Genomic DNA, 11245 nt, shown 5'->3' on the forward strand with positions numbered 1-11245 from the left:
CGCAGCCAGTAGGGGCCCTGGCGGCTCCCGGTGAGCAGGGCAGGTGCGATGGTTTCTCTGCGGCTGCAGGGGGCACTCCGGAGCGAGCTCGGGGAGCACGCGGCACCGGTGCCCTGGGATCCCGGGAAGGGTTGGGACAAAAAAAGCTTCACAAACCCCTGTGCAGCTGATCCCAGTGTCCAGCCGGACCCTCGGGAACAGCAGGCTGGAACGGCAGGCTGGAACGGCAGGGACGAGCACAAATCCCGGGTGGAAGATGTGATGTATGCAAACGGAGAACACCCCAGAGGTCTGCGCAGGCAGAGCGAGCACGGCTACAACGTAGTGAAGGCTTGAAGCAACAGCGGGGGTAGGGCGGCCAACGAAAACAGCCTCCCTCTCTGTCCAAACGCCAGGGGACGACTGCCCACACACCCGGGTGAAACAAAAGAGTAGCCAGATGCACCCCTCCCACAATGGCTAGCTCTTTTGTTTTTCTGAAGTACCCCGCAAGTTGTCCCCCCAGCAGCACGTATGGGGAAAATTCCTTTAACAGAAAAAAAAAACCCAGGAGAACTCCTAAAAACCCCAACAAGAACTGACTTTAATGTTTCAAGGAGAGGCTACAAATTGGGACATGAAATGTAAAATGTTACACAGTTTGTTCCTCACTACACAACACAACATCCTGCCAGCAGCAAACCGGTTCCCCTTCTGAAAACTTTGTTGCACTCTTCTTGCTGTGCGAGGTTGAAGGAGGTTCAGAAACTCAGTAAATACTGACAGTCAAATCAGCGATGGAGTCCTTACACCCCCACCCCAGAAGAGCTTAAATTTCCCCAGGATATTGGATTAAATTAAAAAGAGGGTTGCAAGTACAATGGGCTTCATCAAGACCGTGTCAGATACCCTGAAAGGAATAGACGTGTTAATAAGAGAGAAGGAATTCACTTGTTCCCATCAACGACCTCATGGAACGCATCAACCAGAACAGCGCGAATCCCAGAATTTCCTTCTGAGGAACTGGAAATTTCCCAGGAAAATGCATAGAGAACAAGAGACCCCCAAATACTCACACTCTACGGAGTACATGTCTAAATTCATCTGCTCCCAGAGATGACATGTAACATACGGCAGCCAGTCAAAACCCCATCAGAGGCTCTCAAAGTTCTTTTAAAGCCTGAGAATGTCACAACGTCAATTACACTGGCTATGCAAGATGTGCTACAGATGTATGGGTTGGATTTCAACCCTGTACAACTGGTGACTCAACTTTCCCTGTTTCAAGCCAGCTATCAATTTGCAGAAGGTCACTTAGGTCCATTTCAAAATATTTTTTCTTCAGCCAAACCAAATGCTGACTGTTTTGCAAAAAGGTGAAGCTGACATTAATGTTTTCCATGACAGTAGCAGCCATCCCTCAAAATGGAAGGAATATAGATACCTAGTATCAGTCACAACTCAGGACCCTGCAGCTTATGCATGAAAAGTCTGATTTAAAGCTCACAGGAGTTTTAGGTAAATTCACTTAAAGAAAACAGCAGCCCCTGAACTTTGTCCATCTTGGACTCCATTCTTCTTTTTGTGTTTTTAAAAGAAGTAATTATTAGCTTTGTGCCATTCGTACTTTGTCCACTTTTAAGATGGTGAGGAAAATAAATTTGATCCTAAATTTTAAAACTTACTATCCATAATTTTCTTCATATTTTAATAGAGGCCAACGCTCATTAAGCATTGCACTGGTTTGCTTTGAGGTCTTGGAGCTGTGGGTACGATTCTTCATTCCCAGCAGAATGAACAACATCCTTTACATCTGCATTCACCAGCTGGATAAAGGTTTGCCCTCAAATCTGAAAATAGTGGAAGGATGTGTTTAAGTATCTAAGAAGAAAGCTTTAAAATAACTGACTCCAGAACCATTTTCCCATAGCAACATGCTTTTAAAAATAATTGAGAGAGGTTAACAGAGAATTCCTGCATAATTACACAAATACATCTTCATCTTTTACCAGTGGGTTCTTAATCACAAAAGTGTGTTGCAGAGAAGCTGAACGAGGCATCAGTTAATTGTCTGCTCCAGGTAGGCTTATGAAACTAAGCAGGAGCCAGTGAGGTGCCTGGTCAGGATAACAGTCTGGCACTGAATAAGCAGATCATGAGTAGGTCAACACTACAGTGAAACTAGCCTAACAATCTCCCTCCTGCCTAAAGCCCAGGAATAGTGTTAAAGCTAATAACCATACAGAGCCTTTTGTCAAAAGCCAAATGACCAGGAACACTTGATCCTTATGGAAAGGAACTGGAGATAAGAAATGTCCTGCTTAAGATAGCTGGCAGGACAGCTAAGCTGCACAACACAGGCTTTTGCCAAGGTAGGTTTGGGCTCACTGCCTATCTCATTCCGAACAACCACGAAACTGGTGGAAACCTTTGATGTTCTCCCATGGCGCCATCACAAGTAGGAGCAATTTGCAACATCTGCAATCACCAGTACAGACCTTTTACTTTGTAAATGCTGGCTGCTTAAAACTCATTGCCCAGCTGACATCTTCTTGAGGAAGATGGCTGGACTCCTGCCATGACTGAAAAGAATGTTTGTTTGACACCAAACAGGTTTGCCAGCAAGACTCAGCCTCCTCCTTGCTGATTGAGTCCATCAGAATTTCCTGTTCTGCTGGCTGACCATCCATTGACCAGCTGAGTGGGTAATGGGAAGCAGGGAAAGGCCACAGCAAAAGCTGCTCATGAACAGTCCTTTGTTATCTCATAATCACAAACAGAAATCTTGTATGGATGAAAGTAATTTTGTTTTTCAACATCGTCCTATACAAGGTTTGTTTCTCCATGGTATTGTTTACAGTCTGCTGTTTTCTTTGGGTTTTTTAAGCCTGGGGTTTTCTGTTGCTGTTTGTTCATTTTTTAAGCCAAACATCTCCAAGCTGACTCCTCCCTTGTAACATTTCTTCTCAATCCAGGTGTAACCTCTCATTCTCTGCTTGCTGCTGGCAGCTTTTCTATTCTAGCAAAACATTTCTAACTAGATGTCTGCAGCTGCAAAGGAACTTGAGTTTCCAGATTGTCTTCTGTGTTTTCAGACTCAGCATCTTCACTGGGCAGCAGAAGGAAAAAAGCTGGGACAAGTCTGCAGTGGGTTATTTTTTGCAGTATACATGGTATGACTAATGCTTCTTACCTTTCTTCAGCTAGCTGGGTGTGTGCTGAGCAAACATCCTGGCAAGCTGCATGTGTCAGCCAGACCCTACCAGCCCAGAACAAAATTAGCTGGAATTGCACCCTTCACTTCTGATGCACTAGGTCCTGAGGCTCTAGTAGTGTAAGATACAGAGCTCTGTGGATGAACAAAGGGGGCTACCTCTCTCCTTCTCTCCCTTTCTCTCTCTCTCTCTTTTTTTTTTTTTTTTATTTCAGTAATCCACAGACTCCTTGATTTCAAGCTGCATAAATTCAAGTAAAAAAACTCCATTATGATAGAAGTGCTTGGCATTTCCAGGGTAGTGGTTAACAGCTCAAGACAACATTGCTAGCATGCTGTAAAGTGGGTTTTGACCTTTATGGGGTAAGGTATAAATCAGTGGTTATGCCTGAAGAGACAAAGTCTGCCAGACTGACCACACTGCAGAGCTGTATTTGCACAAGCTGGCTTGCGTTCCAAATAATTACAAACTATTTAACTGCAGCAGTGAAAGCCTCTTATCTTTCAGATCTTCAAATGTTGATAGAAAATACAACAAAAATATTAAATATTGTGTTATGATTTTTCTCCCAACCTCTTTTTTTCTCTTTTGTTCTTAAGACCATTATTTTGTTTCATAACAATTTTCTTGAGCAAAATCAACGTGCTCTTTCCACAACTTGAACTAATTAATGCTCTTATTTCCATTTTAAGCCTTACATGCGCTGTCATATTTGGTATGTATGTAGACAAGAAAAAACATACTCTTCTCCTTGACATTTTGAAAAAGAATTTATTCAGGAGAACTATGAGCTGAGCTGTGAGCCACAGGTGCAGCTGTCTACTGCAGATGGGCAGTGGGAGAGTATCAAGGGCTTCGCTTATTCAGATCAAATTTAGCAAGGTCTGTGCAAGGAACCCAGTAATTTCTGGAAGAGAAGAGTTGGAAGGGACCTACAACGGCCAGCTACTCTAACTGCAATCAGGTCTTGCAGGGTGCAAGCAGCAGTGAGTGCCAGGCAACAAATAGACAAGTGTATATGTGCCAACATCAGTGACTACACAACATGGTTTAATTGACACTATGCCCCTTCTCAGCCTCTCCACATGTAACATCCAGTTTGGTCCTGTGTTGAAGGATAGAAGAAGAGGCTCAAGTCTTGCTATTGGACCTTGGAGCTAGCTCCCAGCCCATGTCAGCATTGGACTCAGGGCAAAATTGTTTGGATGCTAGGTGAGTCTGAGCTTGCATATACAATATAGAAGCAAACAGGGAAAGAAGAACTCCGCCTCAAGAATGCTTCTTAACCAGGTGTAAAGGGGAGAAAAAATCAAAGGCAAATATTTGATGTGCAAATAAGGTTCTTGATTATAGGTTCCATTTTTATTAAGTATTTCAGTTAGATCCTGCAGTTTGGAAGACTTGGTGATTCATACATTTTAGACAATTAGTCTTTGAGCTGCCATTTGTTGGGTTACTTTCTGTAGCACATACATGTGCTTGCACAGTTAATGTGCATGCAAGGTGTAATTTATCTGTCTGAGGACTGCAGTCTGAGTCACTGAGTTCCCTCAGGGTGTCCTGATTCCTTTCTTTCAATAATCCTTCAGGAGTGTCCTAGGTGCTCTTTGGTTTTTTGCTTTCCCTTTGGAAACTGAGTTATACAGTGAAAGCGATGGTAGACATCTGCATGTAGCCGCTTATGACTCCCATTATAGGTGAAAATGTACCCAACCTACTCCTGAAATAAGTATTACTATTTCAGCCTCAGTATTTCTGTTAAGAATCTGTCAGCAGCCTTAGAGGAGGATGCAGAAAATACATGCATATATTTGCACCAAGTGGTTTTTCAACATCAGATGTTCAGCTACCATGTTATGACCAAGGGAATGTAAAATTAATGTTAGAGACTTTGGTCTTTTGAAACAGAAATCCAGCTCAAAGCCTCTTTAATTTAATTGTTCATTTAATTTCATTTATTTAACTCCAGCATTTGAAGTCTGTTTAAAAAAAAAAAAGCCATTGAAGGGACTTAATTCCTGCTTGCTTTCACTGCATTCCATTGAGGCATTCAAACAAGGTCTGTGTAAAAATTATGTACACTGTAGAACTTGTCTTGTGTAAGCACTCATTAGTTTTTTGCATTGTTTTAATATATATACACAGAAAAAAAGCTTTACATTTAAACACCACAACGAATGCAAAATTAGGCAGTTGAAAGTCAGAAATTACGCAAGGTAAAATAGCTTGTGTAAGTCTAATTTGGCTTCTCTGTGTGTTCAGGTAATGTCTGTGTGTTATACACATATACATATATATAAAGTGTATCATACTTTTGTATGTCCAGTGAGAAAAGCCTTTAATTATGTGACTACTTTTCTGTCTGCAGAATGTTTGCTTTATTGAGTGAACAGGATAGACCTGCTTTACATGTGGGTCACCTTCCTGAGAAGGCAGCTCTTCCCTATATGGCACTGCCTCGTTAATTGTAGAGGCAGGTGAATCACAAGTGAGGTGGGAGACTGGATGAAGAGTCACTGCTTCTCCAGAGAATTAAATTCATAACTTAGAAAGTCAACTGGCTGGCTGCTGACAGCCCTAGAGGTATCTGAGAGAGCCCCTCAACACTCCTCAAGGAAATTATCAGGGCAAGGTTATGCAATTCAAGTTGCTGTTCAGAGTGAACCTCACTGATTTACATGACTGTAAAGCAGGCAGTCCGTGCAGGAACTGCCCTAAATGCAGGTTGGAAGGGGAACTAATTTCTAGCTAGGATATAGTGTGGAGGTAAACTCTTCTGCTGGCACCAGTGAGAACATCTTGGTTCAGATTGTGAATCTCTGTCTTTCTTGCTGTACAGTCATTAAGAGTCCACATCAGTACCATTGTACTCTATCATTAGCCAAATTCATAAACTTATTTAAAAAAAAAAGGTAATATAACAAGGTTTGCTTTCCTTAAATCCAGGTTAACTTACTCTAATTATCTTACCTAGTTTTAATTCTTTATTAATCCAGTACTGCATCAGTTGCTCCATCACTTTGCCCAGGAGTGATAATCAGGCTTCTCTCTCTTCCTCAAAACACTATGTGATGTTATTCCAGTTGCATTTGTCTAATTTTGTGAGCGCATGCCTTGAGACTCTGGAATTTGATTTGCAAAAGCACTGCACAATCACAGTTGCCAACAGGAGCTGTGCTTCAAAAATGCATAATGCTGCACCATGCTCTAGAATGCTAAATTTCTGTGAGCTGCAAGTACCCAAAACATCAAGGTTTTTACCTTAACCTATCTGCCTCTGAGATTACCAATATGAGAAGAAGGCAATAAACCTTCCCCTTACAGAGACACCATGAAAATAAATGTGCTAGTATTTGTGAAACACTTGGATACTTCAAAAGGGAGAATTATAAGAAGTCCTGTGAGGACATTAATCATTAGTTTTTGAGAGCAGAATGGAAGACAGTGCATTAAATATGTCATGGGGCTCCATACTGAACAAGGAGAAAACAAAATATTGAAATGCTTCTCATTAAGACACATATTCTCAATGGTCTTTCAAGTGCTGAAAATCAAGCTTCTTAAGTGAGCATCTATTCTTTTTAAATTTATTTTTATTTTTATCTGAACAAAACAGGAGATCTGCAAGAAAAAATGTCAGCAATTATGTAATTATAGGTTGTAGCATAATGCACAATTCATTAAAGTTTGCATCAGAATGCACGCGTGCTAGATCTAGGGCACAAATTGACATTGCCCAAGCAACCTTAGTTACAGCATTTACCAATGTCAGATTGCTTGACTTTGCAACACATATGATTTTTTCCAGTAATTAGTGTGCAAATAATTTCCTCTGGTTTTAGGATAATACATGAAGTCATCCACATTCCTCAGCATGCTTCCCTAGGAGACAGGGAATGGGAGCCTTTCTCCTGCTGCTTCTCTCCCCATATGTGGTAGATACCTCTGCCAGCAGAGTAAATGACACAAATAATAGGTTGTCATCTTTTTTGAATCAGCGTCAGGAGGGATGGAACTTCTTGCCAGTGAGTTTCACCAGTGTTTGCTGACATCAGAACAATGGTGAAAGTCAAGTGCTGTTGATTCAATCAAGATCATAAGAGAGCAGACTGAAATAAGCACAGGGTTTTCTACCGGTTCCCTAGGTGGCTTTAGCCCCTTTTACCACTTTCAACTCATTCTTCTTTCTTTTGGTTTATCTTGCCTCATCCAGCTTTGACAGTACTCACCTGACCCTCCTGAGCTGAAAAATTCCCTACAGCATTTTGATAAAGCACTGCACATCCAGATCCAACCCCATAGCCAATCCTGCTCCAAGAGAAGGGGAGACTAGAGACATCCTGATCCTTTTCAACTTGAATTTTCTTGTAATGCTATGAAGGCACCATGCTTTTCTCCAGTATATAAATAGTCTTCATTCCAATAGGTAAGTTTATTAATCAAACTCTGTACCAAGTAGTTTTGGTTTATTACACTGTCATAATTTCACCTCTGCAGTAGAGGATTCCTTTAGACAAAAAAGGCAATGAAGCATGCATCCCATAAAGCAATAAAATATAGCTACGGTTGTTGCTATGGAATGAAGTTGCTGCAAATTCCACATAAACCAGGAATTTATGCCAGGAGTTCTTCAAAGTACTGTGGCTGGCCTTCCAAGAATGTGAAAATATTAACGCCAAGGGAGCTTGATTTTTTTTTTTCCCTTCCTTTGTGTAAACATGATAATATTTCTCTGGGTCCTGGCTTGAAGCCCTCTTGAGCTGCAGTGGGTGCCAACAGACAGGATGTTTGTTCTGCAACAGGAGGCTTGCTCTGCAATAGGGCAATCAAACTGCTCCTGTCAGGCCATAGTCACCTTCTCTTCCTCCACCCCAAACTGTTGATGACCCAGGTCATAATGGTACACAATTTTTCTAATAAAGCTCAATGAAAGTGGATAAAATCAGCCAAAATACATTGATTCATTCTCTTCTTTAATGCAACTTATCTTTTAAACTGTATCTTTTCGTAGAAGGATTACCCCAAAGATCCTGTTTCTTCTCTCTGAGGTCAAAGAGCCACTGTTGGAGAAACCTTGCTTGATCACAAAATGTAGCTCCTCATGAAGCCTTGCTCAGGAGAGAGAGTCTTGATGCTTAACTTCAGCATTTGTTCACGTGCAGTTTCTACCAGACAGCTGGAATATTCCTTTCAAACATTTTTCATGTCCTCATTTAAACTAAAACCAGTTTTCACAGGAATATGTAAAGGCATTTCTCTTATTTGAAACATATTTTCCATAAAGTTTTGCTTTGGTACTAGTTATTTCATTAAAAATTTATTTCTTAGTTCTTAGATATGTGTTTTCTTTCCTCTTTTGTCTACAACTTTCTTCTACTTACAAACAGTCTCTTGAGGATCACTGTTTCAAGGGCAGAACTCCTACTATGTAAAAATATGTAACCCTCAGGAATATGCTATCTTTGAAATTTTTCAGTTCCAAACAAAAACTCAGGATGTAGAAGCAGCCCAGAAAACGTGTTTGGGATGAAAATGTTTGATCAGCTTGAGTAAGGGTTGTAACCTCTCATTACAGGCTTTTCATTGTACTGTATGATTTTGTTCTCTTTCTACAGATCTACTACACCTACTTGCTTCTCTAAGGGCTCTTCTTTTCCTTCCCATCTCTTCCCAGTTTTCAATTCTTTGCTTTCTTCAGTCAAATTTCTCTTTCCTCAGAACTTCAACTCGAGACCTCCACTCCTAAAGTTCTCTTCCCCTCCTCATTTCTCTCTGCCAGTCCCAAGCCATGATGAAGCCTTTTCCCCTCTGTGGGAAAAGACAGTGAGTGGTAGCTGGGAGTTTCTAGAAGACCTGCCACAAATGATCCAGTTGCAGAAGAAATTTCGCAATGTTAGGAAGCAAGCAATTGGGCTAATCATGAGCTCACAAAAAGCAAGCACAGAGAAAGCAGATCAGGTTTCCATGGGATGAGTGCAAAGTGCTGCTCAGCAAGAATAGGTAAGGACAAACACACCAAAAAAAAGCCAATACAACAAATAAAACTTAACTAGCAAGAGTATCCCAAGTAATGAGAAATCGTTTCATAAGTACATCAGTGGTAAGAGGAAGTCAAAAGCAAGTGGATTACTCATCAGAGAGAGAAAGCTATTGACTGATGCCGGAGAAGACTCAGACTGTCTCAGGCCTTCTTTGCACCAGTCTTGGCTAAAAGAGGTCACCTGTGATCAGGTGACTGACATAATACACATTAATGACAAGGGAATAAGGCTTCAGCCCACACCGGGGCAGAACCAGTTACTAGAGTACTTAGGTAACCTAGAGATGTTCAAACCAACAGTCTGGCTGCACTTCATGCCAGGGTAGTAAAGGAAGTGGCTCAAACAGCATTGGAAACACTAGTAGTTCTCTCTGAGAATCCAGAGAAGATGGCCAAGAAATAAGCAAACTGATGCCTGTCTTTAAAGGTGGCATTTGAAAATAAATAAATAAGCCAGATTTTCGCCCCTACTAGAAAGCATCTAGTACAAATAGACACACAATTTGTAAACAGGTAGAAGGAAACAATAGGATAAGCAACTATTAATACAAACTTGTCAACTAGAAACTGGAGCAATCTGGCCAAATTTCCCTTGGCAATGAGGAGCAGACCATGTTATGGAAGAAGGGGGCATGGACTCTACTCATCTGTGCCTTGGTTAGGCTCTATGCATGTGCTTACGAGGAAGGGAGTTCAGTTTATTTGAAAAATTTGGGCAGGGGGTATGAAAGTTTGTAAACAGCAGTTGTCAGTGGTTTACAAGCAAGAGGGTTATAAATGCAATTCCAGTTCCAGGATGGTTCGTCTGCAGCCTTCAGAGCTGGCATTAATTGGGGAGCAATTGTGAACATATCAGAGGATGAGATAAGAATTCAAGGTAACACTAAGAAGTTGCTTGGAAAGCAAAGAACATGACTGAAAAGCAGTGAGAGGAGTTGTTTTTGCAAGCAGGGTTATCCCCTGCATGCACAGAGACTGGGGCACTGCTCAGCACAGGCTGCAGGCACCAGCAGAGGTGAGACCAGAGGAGAGCTGCAGGCAGTCAGGGGCCAAAGAGACTGCAGAAGTGGACAAATTGCAGCTGGTCATCGTAAAGAAAACATGGCACAGGGAGGTGATGGCAGCCATCAGATGTAAAAGGACACTGCAACACAGAAAGAGGAGACTTTCCTTGGCAGAGACCACCACATTCACATTTCAGTAAGGAATATTCATAGAGGAGGATGAAGTGTCACCTGGAGAGGCTGTAGGCCCTCTGAAGTACTGAGTGTTCCTCAGAGCAGAACTGAGGGAAGCCCCACAAAAGGGACACAGAGACACACTGAAGTGGTGTAAATGCAAAACTGGTGTCCTCTGTAAGACAAGGAGCTAAAGGGGGATAGATTTAAGGCATTAATGGTGTACAATAACTTGCTAGCAGAGACCAGATCAAGTAAATGAAGTTACATCAACAACTGGCTCTTCCATTTATATTTGGCAATGACACCCATCCTCTTCTAATGCACACAGGCATTTTCTGCTCACTAGCTGTGTTCATGTGTACAAGCATATATTGATCTGTTTTCTCTCCTTCCTTTCTTACAAAGGAAAAAATAACCGCACAGTTCAGTAATGCACAGGCTGTGCTCCACGATGAAAATAGTCTGAGGCACTTACACGCTAAAGTAAATTTAGCTTAACATAAAAATAACCTTCACAAATTTTAAATGCCTGTTTTACAATTAACGTCAGGTGCAAACAGGATATAATTTTCTTCAAAGTGTGTACTAATGTGACAGGCTGACTGAAGCGATGCAGGCACGTCTCCTCGCAGCCATCTAGGCCTCAGAAATGCCCCCTTCACCTTTCGGTTCTTCCCTCCAAGTCTCGTCCTTTCTTCAGCCACAGGGTGTTCCTGCGGCTCGGCGATGCGGTGCGCTCCCGCCCAGCCCGCTGCAGCCGCGCTGCGTTATTAAAGGCACATATACCGTGTAAATAATTGATACGGACCTAGCGCGCTGTGGAGCGGGAG

The sequence above is a fragment of the Corvus brachyrhynchos genome, unplaced genomic scaffold, assembly GCF_000691975.1.
Source record: "Corvus brachyrhynchos isolate BGI_N302 unplaced genomic scaffold, ASM69197v1 scaffold237, whole genome shotgun sequence".
Classification (NCBI taxonomy): domain Eukaryota; kingdom Metazoa; phylum Chordata; class Aves; order Passeriformes; family Corvidae; genus Corvus; species Corvus brachyrhynchos.